This window comes from Ambystoma mexicanum, chromosome 5p, assembly GCF_040938575.1.
Source record: "Ambystoma mexicanum isolate Mex_15411 chromosome 5p, UKY_AmexF1_1, whole genome shotgun sequence".
Lineage (NCBI taxonomy): Eukaryota > Metazoa > Chordata > Amphibia > Caudata > Ambystomatidae > Ambystoma > Ambystoma mexicanum.
Window position 1 is genome coordinate 39,861,502 of NC_090930.1, and position 13,493 is coordinate 39,874,994.

The 13,493-nt window shown below is 49.2% G+C and overlaps 1 protein-coding gene across 3 annotated transcripts in view; it reads left to right on the top strand.

The window, feature by feature from the left end:
- NLGN3 (neuroligin 3) overlaps window positions 1–13,493 on the top strand; it is a 1,023,628-nt gene that overhangs the window by 211,730 nt on the left and 798,405 nt on the right. The gene's annotated exons all lie outside the window — the stretch shown is intronic.

Here is a 13,493-nt window from a genome sequence, read left to right on the forward strand (position 1 = left end):
GGAAAGGTCAGAGGATTCTGGAATGGCATTTAATGTAGGTAGTAGTAATGGAATACATTTGTCAGCTGTAATGTTTTTTTCAAATTCCTGGTAGATATGGAGGCGTGACAATTGTAATTTGCTACCCAGTCAAGGGTTCTCTCTTTAATATGTGGAGGGTATGTTATTCTTTGTGTGAAGCCTAGTTCGACTAAGCCTGCTTGGTGATCTTTCTGGTCTTTGTAACCTAAGTTAAAGTCACCTAGCAGCAATGTTTGGGATGTAGTTTTCAAATTGTTAGATAAAATAGTGGTAAGGTCTTCCTCGAATGTTCCAATGGGACCTGGGGGCCTGTATAGTAAAATGATGGTGAGGGTTTTGCAGCTGGAAATGGGTAGTTTGGCAATAAGGGTTTTGCAGGATGTAGCGTCCGGTAAGGGGGCCAGTCTCAAGTCAAGACTAGCATTAGCTATTATAGCTATGCCTCCAGCGCGTGTCTCTGTTCTATCCGCTCTGAGAATAGTATAGTCCTCGGGGACAGCTAGCATGAGTGCGGGTCTGGAAGCTGGATGGAGCCAGGACTTGGTGATCGCTTTGAAGTCAAGATGTTCTGAGTGAAGAATGTCTGCTATCTCTATAGCATGTGCTGTTATGGATCGGGCATTTATGAGAGCCCCTTTGAGGTGTAGTGCCATGATAGCTGGGTGGGCGTTAGATGGCGAATGGTGGGTAGTTGCATTATCTGGGTGTGACTTACGAGGTTTCGCTTGTTGTCGTTGTTTGAGTGAGGAGTGATCGAGAGTGGTAGTCTTAGTTAAAGGGCAGGTTTCTTTGGTGTTGTGAGAGGAATATATTCTGGCGGGAGGTTCAAATAATTTGGGAAACCTAGAGCGGAGTCTAAGGTTTCTCTCAACACGGTTGCAAGGCATGTTTGTAGTAGGTGTGTCTCACAGGTGACTAGCGGGGCACGAGTTACCTGGTACTGGTGGGAGAGCCATAGGTGTGGGTCTTTGCCTTGTTATGTAATGTGTAGGTGGGTGGAGTGACTTGGCTGTCATGGAAATTAGGTTAAAGATTACCTTGAGTAGGACTGTGTATGTGGCTGTCATATACATGGTGCCACTGTAAAGTTGATGGGTACTCAGCTGTAAGGCAATGGGGCCACTAGTGCCTAATGATCAAATTCAGTGGGCAGCGCTTAAAGGTAATAGGCGGTGGCAGGCAGTCGGTAAGTTCAAATGCAGTGGGGCTACTAGTACAAATAATTAGAATCAGTAGGCAAGTCTCAGGTAATCGGTAGATACAAGGCAGTTGGTCAAATCAAATACGGAGAATCCGCTGGTACATAATAGTCAAAGTCAGTGGGGAGGGTTAAAGGTAGTCGGCAATTACAAGTCAGTTGACAAATTCAAGTACAATAAGGGCGCTGGTACATAGTAATCAGATGGGCAGATCTTAAGGTAATAGGCAAATACAAGGCAGTAGGTAAATTCAAATGGACACATGGTTTAAAGGTAATAGGCAGTTGTAATAGTTAATGGACAAAGTTCAGAGGGCAGTTGTCTTATACTGTATGCAGTCACCAGTGCGCAATCTGCGAGATCAGCAGGCAGTGGGTGCGTGCAATTGAAAGTGTGTTTCTCTAATGCATACATCAATACCACTACTCCTGCAGTGAGCAGTGGGAGTGTCTTCATCAAGTTACTCCGGTCAATGTGTGACCACTGGACATAATACGCCCTTCCCGAACCCTTCTGGATCAACGGAAACTGAGTTACCCCTATCTTTTCTGGGGCTTCTCCCATCTCTCCCCTACTATTTGGCACAGGCATGCGAGTACCCCGCGCGTCCTATGGCTCCATGGTCTGCTCTCTATCGCTGCTACTGGAGCGTGAGGTAGGGTGACTAGGCCTTGCTCTCCCTGCTCGACATCCCATTCCTCTCCTTCTTCATCGTCAACCTGCTCATCTCTCCACCGTCCTTTAAATCAACCAACAAACCGCTTTTTAACGTTACCCCATTTCTAAGTTCCCCTCAATCACTCAATCACTCACCGTACTCGTTTATACTGCAATTACCTCACCCCGCTACTTACTTCAATTCTACTTCTCACTTTTACACAAAAGACAGCATCTTATCAAACAAAAAGCCACTCGCCGGCCAATATTTCTGAGATATCCCCACCATTTGAGCATAGGAGGGGCACAATGCTTTCCACTACAGTACCGCTGCTCTCACTCTTTATCTCTAGTACAGCATTTTCTACTACAAAACCGTATTTCCCTGACTACAGGAAGTTTCCCCTTCACTACTTCAACTAACGAAGAAAATCGAGGTGAGGAACTCCGCCAGCATGGCTAATACAAAGGAATATACAAAACATCAAGGACTGTTGTGGGAATTTCTACTGTGGGTTGCCCAATATTATTATCACACTCAGGAACACACAGTTTCCTTGATGGGGTGGGTTAGGAAGAGCACAAATCTTTGTCTGAGCTTACAAGTGCAAGTGGGTGCACTCCAGCGTGCTAAAAACACATGTTAAGCCACTCCGGGCTGTCTATGGTCTGCCAGTATTCGAATGAAATTCTTGAGACTTTAATAGGTTTTCTCCGTCAGGCAGGTGCAAATATGTTTCTTAAAAAACTGGAGTGTGAACATTATATTCTCCAGTGGGTTTCTCTTTTGCAAATTTAAGTTTATACAAGTTGAAGAATCTCTGTTGGACCCTTAATGTTTATTCTACAGGGTCCTAGTACGAAAGACTCTGCCTGTGCTTTTTTCTTTGGCACTAGGTCAGGACTCCCAATAGCCGACCGGTTTCTGTGGTATGAAGTGGTTAGACCACATTCCTCAGGGCTTTGGAGGGCATAGATGTGGATGCCTCCTAATTTACAATGGCAGCGTAGTCTGCATTATTCAATGTCCTCTCCCTGTAGGGATGACAGGAAGGGTAGGGGAAGAAAAAGAGGGGGGGGCAGGTTATTTGATCAATTGATTCCCACCTTTTTAAACTTACTTATAGTTCTAATTTTACACACTGCACAATGTTAGTACAACAAAAGGAAGGGGAGTCTTACCCTTTCCATGTAGCTAGTGGTTTGGTGCACGGAAGGGTGGCAGCCTGGGACCTAGGGGCCAAACACAGTTATCAATGCGGGTTAGAGCGTATTAATTCGCATCTGTAAGCATTAGCGTAAAGCATACTAGCATTATGTTTACTCATTTCAAGTTCATTCGTAAACCAAAAATTGCGTGTGAGTTGCAGTGCGGGTGGCCGCGTGTAAGCGTGCCACCTTGTACCAGCAAGTATACCATCGCAGACGGGATCCGATCGCTCGGTCCCACCTGTGTCTTCACTTGGGTCGAGCGCGTTTAAGACTGCGCCTCCTACTCAGGGTGGATGCTGCAAGCGCATAAAAAATGCTCCGCAGAACGGAGACTTACATCCTGCTTTTGTCCAAAAGGGGGTCTGGCGGGCCACACGCGAGGAATTCTCTACGCCACGGCTTGCCAGAACCCTTTGTTTATGGCAGTCATGATGCCGTTGCGCATGGCATGCGTGCCATACAAAATGGCCATCTAAGAGTGTCCTCGTCGGCCATATTAGAGCCAGGCTCTATGTCTTACAGTGACGAGGAGCGTCACCGTCTGTTAGTTGTGTGCCTGCAATCACAGTGGCGAGGATATTGCCTAATTGTCAATCGGAGTTGGATAATTATCAAACCACTGGTACAGATTGTGTGCAGTAGTACCACGGGTGCAAAAAATGTTGGTGGCCCGTATTACATTGATCGCATCAATCATCATGACATCTGGTAACAGTTTGTCCAAATTGGCGCGCTACAGATATGATTCAAGCATTGTATAGTGCCATGGTGCATTACAAAACATGTGTGCGTACATTATTGCAGGGGCCTGTATGTATATACATATATGCAAATGATTAGACATGTAGCATGCATCTATATATATGCGGCAGAGACTGGAATATCTCACAGTACATCTGTTCACCATGTACTTTCAGTGGTAGTTCTGCGATCACAGTTATCACCAAGGCAAACGGCACACAAAAAAAACCCCACAAAAGACAAAGCACCACACCAAAATACAACAGATGAGCTAATCTGCTGCTGTTCACATTATTGCAAGTGTTTGCCAACTGGTTGGTTCATTAAGTCCAGTTTTATCAGTTTGTAAACGGAAGATGTAAAGTTGTTCTCTTCTGTAGAGGAGATCATGGATGTTTCCGCACCTCGTGGGTACTGTCATCTTCTCAATGATGGACCAAGTGAAGTCCGCTGGGTTGTGTTGGTGTTCAAGAAAATGTTCCACCATTGCTGCATTTGCCTTTTTTGTTTGTATGCAAGACCTATGTTCGGCAAGACGTGTTATGATGGGTCTCATTGTCATACCTACATAGCATTTATTACACGGACATGTTATGATGTAGATTACATTGCAGCTATTGCAATTGGTAAGGTTCTTTTGTGTCCATGGAAAATGCCAGCCGATCTCAATGCTGGTTGATATTTTGGTGCTTGAACATGCACTACATGATCCACAAGGTGTGTGGCCAGTTGCTTGGGTAGTACCCCAGAGGGTGTTGAGTCGGGGTGTTGTGTCCTTATATGAATGTACAAGGGAATCCCTGAGGTTTTTCCGTCTTTTGATGGCAAATCTAGGAGTATCCAGACCTTGGGTACCGACATTTAGGATGGGCCAGAGTTTAAGGACCTCCTTCTTGATTTTATTAGTGAGGGGTGAGAAGCTTAACACAGCTGTAATTTGCTCAGCAGATTCGTTTTTCTTTTTGTCGTGTTCCAGAGTTTTTTCTCTCGGGATGTTTCTGGCTCTTTTTCTAGCTTGTTTTACTAGCTGTTTGGGGTAACCCCTATTCCTCAATTTTGGGGCCAGAGTCGATGATTGCTGATTGTAGTCTGTTACTTGTGTGCAGTTTCGGCGATATCGAAGGAACTGGCCAAAAGGTAGGTTCTTTTTTAGGCTCGGTGGGTGGTAACTTTTGTAGGTAAGGAGCGAGTTCCTATCTGTAGGTTTGTTGTAAACGGTGCTCGTGATGGTTTCATTATTTATCTTAAATGTCAGATCCAGTGCTATCTGTTTCAGAAAATCTGAGGAAGGGATTTTGCATGTTGAGCCATTCCATAAAGGAAACAAGGCCTGTTTCGTTGCCTGTAAAGATGAGCAGTACATTGTCAATGTACCTCGGCCATAGTTCTATTTTGTTCAGCCAAGGATTGTCGGGATGGTAGATCTTTTCTTCCTCGAAGTTTGCAACATACAGATTGGCGAGGCTCGGGGCGAAGGTGGCTCCCATCGCTGTCCCCGATACTTGTTCATAGTAGATGTTATTGTAGATGAAGAAGTTTTTTGTTAGTGCAATCTCTGCTAACTGCATCACGAAAGTTACCGGGATTGGGAGCGGTGGTTCTATTTCTTGTAGGATCTTCTCTATGGCTCTTAAAGTTGCCATCTGTGGAATTCTGGTGTATAGTGATTCAATGTCCAGTGTTACTAATAGATTGTGGGTTCAGTTGAAAGGTCGATCTTGTAGCAGTTTGATGACTGCTGTCGTGTCTTTCAGGTATGACCTCATCTTGATAACTTCAGTTTTTAGGAAAAAATCAACAAATTGTGACAATAGTTCCAAAATAGAGCCAATCCCGGAGACTATAGGTCTTCCTGGTGGTGGAGTGATTCCTTTGTACACTGGCAGTTTTAAAAGTCAAAGGGCCTCATTACAAGTCAGGCGTTAAGGGTTTTACGGCGCCGTAAACGGCGCCGACCCTTAATGCCTGATTACAAGGTCCCTTTGCGGGATGGTGATTTTAACGCCTGCTTTTTGCAGGCGTTACAAACCATGCCGCAAAGGGACCTTGGTGCTAAGTCGGCACCGTACTTAGCGCCTTCCCCATTCCCATTATGCCCTATGGGGCAAAAATGGGAATGGGGAAGGGCCATGGCGGCATGGGGAATTACCACTCCGCCAACCTCGGAATGGGGTGGTAATTCCCCATTCCGCCATGGCGGAGTCGGAAAGTTACCGGCATGGACCATGGTGCTATTAGCACCATGGTCCATCCGCCAGGGTCGTAATGAGGCCCAAAGTGCAGTTTGCAAAAAGGGCCCAACTACCCTGTTTTTGATCCATTTGTGAGATTCATGAATTGCCCGTGTGTTTTGTATTATTGTGGATGCATGCTTTTACATTTGGTCGGTTTAACATTTTGTATCTTTCTGTGCACATGCGAACTTAAATATATATCAATTTCTAGACCAACAGGAACACTAATAAATCCCTTTCATAATTACCCACATTCGATGTATATACAATTGCAACCCCGTGCCCAATCTGCCGCCACCCCCAGTCATCAATAGGGTGCACGCAACATAAACCCTTCATGACCATGGGCACCCTTCCTGAGCACACCAACATATTAACAATTGTTCAGGTCTTCTCTAGGATCTTGCTGCTTCCCATCTTCTTCCTCTTCACTCTGTCTTTAGCTCTTCTGTTTGTCTTCTTTTTTCTCTTTTATCTCAGTCTTCTTTCACACCTTCTGTTCTCCCCTTCAGATCTCGACTCCTTAATTATTTTCTCTCCATTGTCTTCAAGTGTATCCATGGTCTTGCCCCTTGTGATCTCTCTATCTCATTGCATTCCCTTTCCTGTGCTCTCCATTCCCAGAATCAGTTTCTTCTCTCTGCTCCTAAACCCCCATCTGCATCCTCTCGTTTCCGTTCCTTTGCCCTTCTTGCCCCCAAACATTGATACTCACTCCCTCTTTTAATCTGTTCCTTCTCATCTCTCTGTATCTTTCAATCCAATCTCAAAACTCATCTTTTATCCTTTCATTCTAGCAAATAAACTTCAGTACTCCTTCCCGCTTCTGCTTTATTCATCCAGAATCGACTGTTCATGTTGATTGTACCATTGTTATTTTCTTTGTACTAGCACCTTTGGAGAAAAGCGCTTTATACATTCAATAAAACTTCAAAAAATATAAAATACATGCCTCAGAGTCTGCCACTTAAACTGTGTCTCAGAGTCTGATGAGTCCTGGGAAGTGGACTCATCAGGGAAAGGAGGGTGAGTGCTGCACTCTGATACCTCAGTCACCACATCTGATGAGACCTGGGAGTAGGTCTCATCAAGGAAAAGAGGATGAGTGCTGCATCTGAACTCCTCGTGCACCACATTCGATGAGTCTTGCGGGTAGGATTCATCGGGGAAAGGTTGGTGAGTGCTGTACCCTAACTCCTGAGGCACAACACCCGAAGATTCCTGGGATTAGAACTTAACTGGAGACTTCCAGCCCTTTAAGAGGAGTAGCGGTACCTAGGAGATAGATGGAGATGCAGATTTTAATCAAACATCAATAATTCAGATGACACAAATAGCTTGGCAAAAGGTTTGTCTGTTTTAATGCAAGTAACTAAAACAGGGAGTACAACGAACATCAGCAATCGCGCAATACTCAACTTTCAATTATTTCATTAAAAAGCTGGGTTCTTAAACCCAAAATCATTCATAGCTGACGTGTTGACCTGCGTCATTACCAACGTCATCCTACGTGGCAAACTTCTAAAACCTATCTGGAACCGGGATTGGCTCTAAGTGAATAACTAAACATAGGTGTTATACCTGTTTAGAGTAACAGAAAGAAATAATTGGATACTCCACATCAGGTGGGGCAACTAAGCTCTCCCTTCAAAATGGCCACTATGAACGTCACTAAATGAACGAAGTCCCATTGGCTACACAAACTATAGGTCCCCCACTACGTGGTCCTCTACAATTGGTTGGCTTCTAACCCCCTTCAATAACTTTCCACCTACGTGAGCAACATGCAGACTGAACAACCAAGTGCAGGTGAGCGTGTCTTGATACCAGCTTCCCACCAATTAAAAGTACACTCCTTCATCACCTCAATATTTCACTGTCAATTAGTGTTTGAAGTTGGCCTTGAGTCTGTACTGTTCTATGGGATTTTTTATGGAGTATGGGTACTGTCTGGCTTCCGTGCATAGGTGTGATCTCCTCATGCGTCCAACTTTCTTCCATCACGCGACTGCACACCACGATTTGAGCCTTTTTCTTGTATTTGAATTTATTCCTCAGTAGTCCTCTGACGTCTTTTGTTTTCACTTGACCTTCTTGAACAGGAGCTTCTGTTCTTTCGCGTTACTTGTATCTAATGTCAGCCAATTCTAGGTCTGATAAGACCTTGGTTCTTTGGCTCATCCAACTCTGCAATGTATTCTGTTTAATTCAATTGCTTTTGTAGCTGCGACAATGAATTTGAGGCCTTCCTCGTTGTTCAAGACTGCTATATACGTAGTGGAACATTCACTCTTTATTCAATCCATATGTATCTATGAGGTATATATGTACATGTTGGTGCTTGCCGTTATTTATTTACTATAAGCATGTGGCTAGCTCCATGATTGCTTTGCTGCTTGCATTTCATTGCATCTGTACATGTTTAAACTAAGTATTTTCACCATGGTTATGGTATAAATCTCTTTCTCTTGATCTCCAGATCGCACCTATCCTTGGTACTGCTTTAGTCTTTATAAATCGTATGCCTCTCTGGTCTTGTTATCTTCTATATATGGAGTCAATTCAACTTTGTATGATGTCACCATTCATCCTGGTCATTCAGTTTCTTCAGGAATCATATTCAAATGGGCATTATATTGTCTTGGATGTAGGTGTGGTTTCCTTAATGGATACTTCACTTCCCAGATTCTCTTAGCTATAGGTATTCTTATGGGTACTGCACAGAGTTGTTGCTCTTCTTCTTGCCTTCTGATTGGTGTAGTATATGTCACATACTTTGGTTCATACTTTTCAGGTAATGTAAGCGTGGCAGGTGGAGTAAGGGTACTTGGCTCCTTCTCTACAAATGTCTACCCACTCCCCATGCTGGCGCCAGTGGGTCTCCCCAGGCTGAAGCCAAGGGTCTCCCCAATGCCCATGCTAACACTCAGGGTCTCTCACTGCCCACGCTAAGTGTCTCCCCACTACCCCTGCTGATAAGGGCCTCCCCACTGCCCATGCTGATAAGGACCTCCCCACTGCCCATGCTGATAAGGACCTCTCCACTGCCCCTGCTGATAAGGGCCTCCCACTGCCCCTGCTGATAAGGGCCTCCCACTGCCCCTGCTGATAAGGACCTCTCCACTGCCCCTGCTGATAAGGACCTCTCCACTGCCCCTGCTGATAAGGGCCTCCCACTGCCCCTGCTGATAAGGACCTCTCCACTTCCCCTGCTGATAAGGGCCTCCCCACTGCCCCTGCTGATAAGGACCTCTCCACTGCCCCTGCTGATAAGAGCCTCCCCACTGCCCCTGCTGATAAGGGCCTCCCCACTGCCCCTGCTGATAAGGACCTCTCCACTGCCCCTGCTGATAAGGGCCTCCCACTGCCCCTGGTGATAAGGGGCTCCCACTGCCCCTGCTGATAAGGGGCTCCCCACTGCCCCTGCTGATAAGGGCCTCCCCACTGCCCCTGCTGATAAGGGGCTCCCCACTGCCCCTGCTGATAAGGGCCTCCCCAATGCCCCTGCTGATAAGGGCCTCCCCATTACCCCTGCTGATGCTTAGGGTCTCCCCACTGCCCCTGTTGATGCTGCTGAGGGTCTCCCCACTGCCTCTGTTGATGCTGAGGGTCTCCCTGTTGCCCCTGCTAATGTTAAGGGTTTCCCTGTTGCCACTGCTGACGCTTAGGGTCTCCCCACTGCCCCTGCTGATGCTTAGGGTCTCCCCATTGTACATGTGGATTCATTCCAGGGGTCTCCCAACGGGCCCTGCTGATGCTAAGGGTCTCCCTGCGGCCCCTCCTGATGCTAAGGGTCTCCCCACTACCCATGCTGATGAGGGTCTTCCTGCTGCCCCTGTTTGTGTACAGGGTCTCTCCGCTGCCCCTGCTGATGCTAAGGGTCTCCTCACTCCCCTGTTGATGCTGAGGGTCTCCCCACTGTCTCCGTTGATGCTGAGGGTCTCCCCACTGTCCTCGTTTATGCTGAGAGTCTGCCAACTGCCCCGTTGATGCTGAGGGTCTCCCGACTGGCCCCTTTTGATGTTAAGGGTCTCCTCACTGCCCCCGTTGATGCTGAGGGTCTCCCCACTGCCCTCGTTGATGTTAAGGGTCTCCCCACTGCCCCTGTTGATGTTAAGGGTCTCCCCACTGCCCCCGTTGATGCTGAGGGTCTCTCCACTCTGCTGTTGATGCTGAGGGTCTCCACGCTGCCTCCGTTGATGCTGAGGGTCTCCCCACTGTCCTCGTTGATGCTGAGAGTCTCCCCACTGCCCCGTTGATGCTGAGGGTCTCCCCACTGCCCTTGTTGATGTTAAGGGTCTCCCCACTGCCCCTGTTGATGCTGAGGGTCTCCCCACTGCCCCTGTTGATGTTAAGGGTCTCCCGGCTGCCCCCGTTGATTCTGAGGGTCTCCCCACTGCCCCGTTGATGCTGTGCGACTCCCCACTGGCCCCCATTGATGCTGATGGTCTCCCAACTGCCCCCGTTGATACTGAGGGTCTCCCCACTGCCTCTGTTGATGCTGAGGTTCTCCCCACTGCCTCCGTTGATGCTGAGGGTCTCCCCACTGCCTATGTTGATGCTGAGGGTCTCCCCACTGCCCCCATGTTGCTGAGGGTCTCCCCATTGCCCCTGTTGATGTTAAGGGATTCCCGACTGCCCTTGTTGATGCTGAGGGTCTCCCCACTGTCCCCGTTGATGCTGAAAGTCTCCCCAATGGCCCCTTTTGATGTTAAGGGTCTCCCCACGGCCCCCGTTGTTGCTCAGGGTCTCCCCACTCCCCTCGTTGATGTTAAGGGTCTCCCCACTGCCCCAATGATACTGAGGGTCTCCCCACTGCCCCTATTGATGCTGAGGGTCTCCCCAATGCCCCTGTTGATGCTGAGGATCTCCCCACTGGCCCCTTTTGATGTTAAGGGTCTCCCCACGGCCCCCGTTGATGCTGAGGGTCTCCCCACTGCCCCTGTTGATGCTGAGGGTCTCCCTACTCCCCTGTTGATGCTGAGGGTCTCCCCACTGCCTCCGTTGATGCTGAGGGTCTCTCCACTGCCCCCGTTGATGTTAAGGGTCTCCCCACTACCCCAATGAAGCTGAGGGTCTCCCCACTGCCCCCGTTGATGCTGAGGGTCTCCCCACTGCCCCCGTTAATGCTGAGAGTCTCCGCACTGCCCCGTTGATGCTGAGAGTCTCCCCTCTGCCCCGTTGATGCTGCGAGTCTCCCCGCTGCCCCGTTGATGCTGAGGGTCTCCCCACTGCCCCCGTTGATGCTGAGGGTCTCCCCACTGCCCCGTTGATGTTAAGGGTCTCCCCACTGCCCCGATGATGCTGAGGGTCTCCCCACTGCCCCGTTGATGCTGAGGGTCTCCCCACTGCCTCGTTGATGTTGAGGGTCTCCCCACTGCCCCCGTTGATGCTGAGGGTCTCCCCACTGCCCCCGTTGATGCTGAGGGTCTCCCCGCTGGCCACGCTGATAAGTGACTCTTTACTGCCCATGGCGATGCTAAGAGAGTGTCCCACTGTTCGTGCTGAGTTCCAGGGTGTCTCCACTTATGCTGCTGAAGTTGTGTCTCAACACCAGCTATTGCCCCCAGGATCACTGCCAGCCTCTGCTTAGGTTATGCGCCACCCTCGGCCGTTTCCGCAGTGCCAACCTTGGGCCGATCACAGATGGCATCGGCGTGGCTCTCCATCAGCCAGCTCGTATGCTCTCGTGCACACATGCCGTCCACTTCACGCTCTGCTCTTCTTTCCCGCCTTCCTTACTTGGCGTTACACCCCTTTCCCCCACTCGTGCTCCCCCTCTTCTCCTTTCCTCTTCTTTTCTCCCGTGCTCTTTTGCCGCCCTCGCGCCTGCGCTCTTGTTTTCTCCCTCCGCCCCTTTTCACAGCCTCCTTCATCTCCCACATGCTCTTGACAGTGTTCCTCCCTGGACCCCCCTCTTCTCCCTATTTCCAGTTCACACGTGCTCGGCATCCTCTCCGTTTTCACCCACTCCACTGTTCCCCCATGCCATGCTCCCCTGTTCCTTCCCGTCTGATCCGCTCCCACTTCTCCTCTTCCCCCACTCCTTCTGCGTCCCGTTTCCCATTTTTCTCTCCCGTTTTCAACTTCTCCTCCCTCCCCTTCTCCTCACTTTTCTTTCTTTTCTCTGCCTCTCCCCCATTCTACCTTCTCCTCGCTTTTCCACTCTTCTCTCACATGTCCTCTCCGCACTCATAAATGTATCTCTCGCCCTGGACGACACTTTCCTCCTTGCCCCCCTGTTCTTCTTTGCACATCTCTCCTTTTCCCATTTCCTCCCGCCTCTCCTCGTTGTTCTCGTTCCTCTTCCCCTCCTACTGTCCCCTGTTCTTCCTTTCCCTTCATTCCTCACCTCTGTTTTGTCTCCCTCTTCGCACCCTCTTCCCCACCCTCCTTTCTGGATGTTTGTCCCTCTCACCTGTTTTTTCACTCCCCTCCTCATCTGTCTTGTTGTCATCTCCCTCTTCTCTCCACCTTGTCCTCCCTCCTCTTGATTTCTCCCCCCACTTCTCTTAACCACATGTTCACCCTCCTCTGCCCCCCCCCCCCTTTCACCTGCCCGTCCTTCCCTGTTCTCCCATGCTTTGGTTCTTTTCTCTCCCCTTGCTGCTCTATTCCCTCCTCTGAAATGCTTTCTTCCTCTCTTCTCCTCTCCCCTTGTTCTCCCTCCCCTCCCCTGTTTTCTTCTTCTCTTCCCCCCTCACCTCCTCCTCCACGTGCTCCTGCTTGCGTCCCCCTGCTCTGGTTCCTTCCCCTCTCTCTGCTGCTCTTTCCACCCTCTGTTCTGCTCGCTTCCTCTCTTCTTCTCTCCCGGGTTCTCCCTCATCTCCCCTGTTTTCTTCTCTTCCCCAACGCCTCCTCCTCCCCTGCCTCCTCTCCCCTGCTCTCCTCCCCTGTTCCCTCCTCTGTCCTGCTGTTCTCCTCTCTTCTCCTCTCCCCTTGTTCTCCCTCCTCTCCCCTGTTTTCTTCTTCTCTTCCCTCCTCGCCTCCTCCTCCCCTGCTCCTACGTGCTCTCCCCAGCCCTGGCTGTTCTCCCACCCTCTGCTCCTCTGTCCTGCTGTGTTCCTCTCTTCTCCTCACCCATTTCCTCCCTTCCTCCTCTCTCCTGTTTTCTTCTTCTCTTCCCCCCTCGTCTCCTCCTCCTCTGCCCCTGCTCTGGTTCTTTACCCTCCCTCTGCTCCTCTGTCCCTCCTCTGTCCTGCTGTCTTCCTCTCTTCTCCTCACCCATTTCCTCCCTTCCTCCTCACCTCTGTTTTCTTCTTCTCTTCCCCTCTGGCCTCCTCCTCCCCTGCCCCTGCTCTGGTTCTTTTCCCTCTCTTTGCTCCTCTGTCCCTCCTCTGTCTTCCTCTCTTCTCCTCACCCCTTTCCTCCCTTGCTCCTCTCCGCTGTTTTCTTCTTCTCTTTGCCCCCTGGCCTCCTCCTCCCCTGC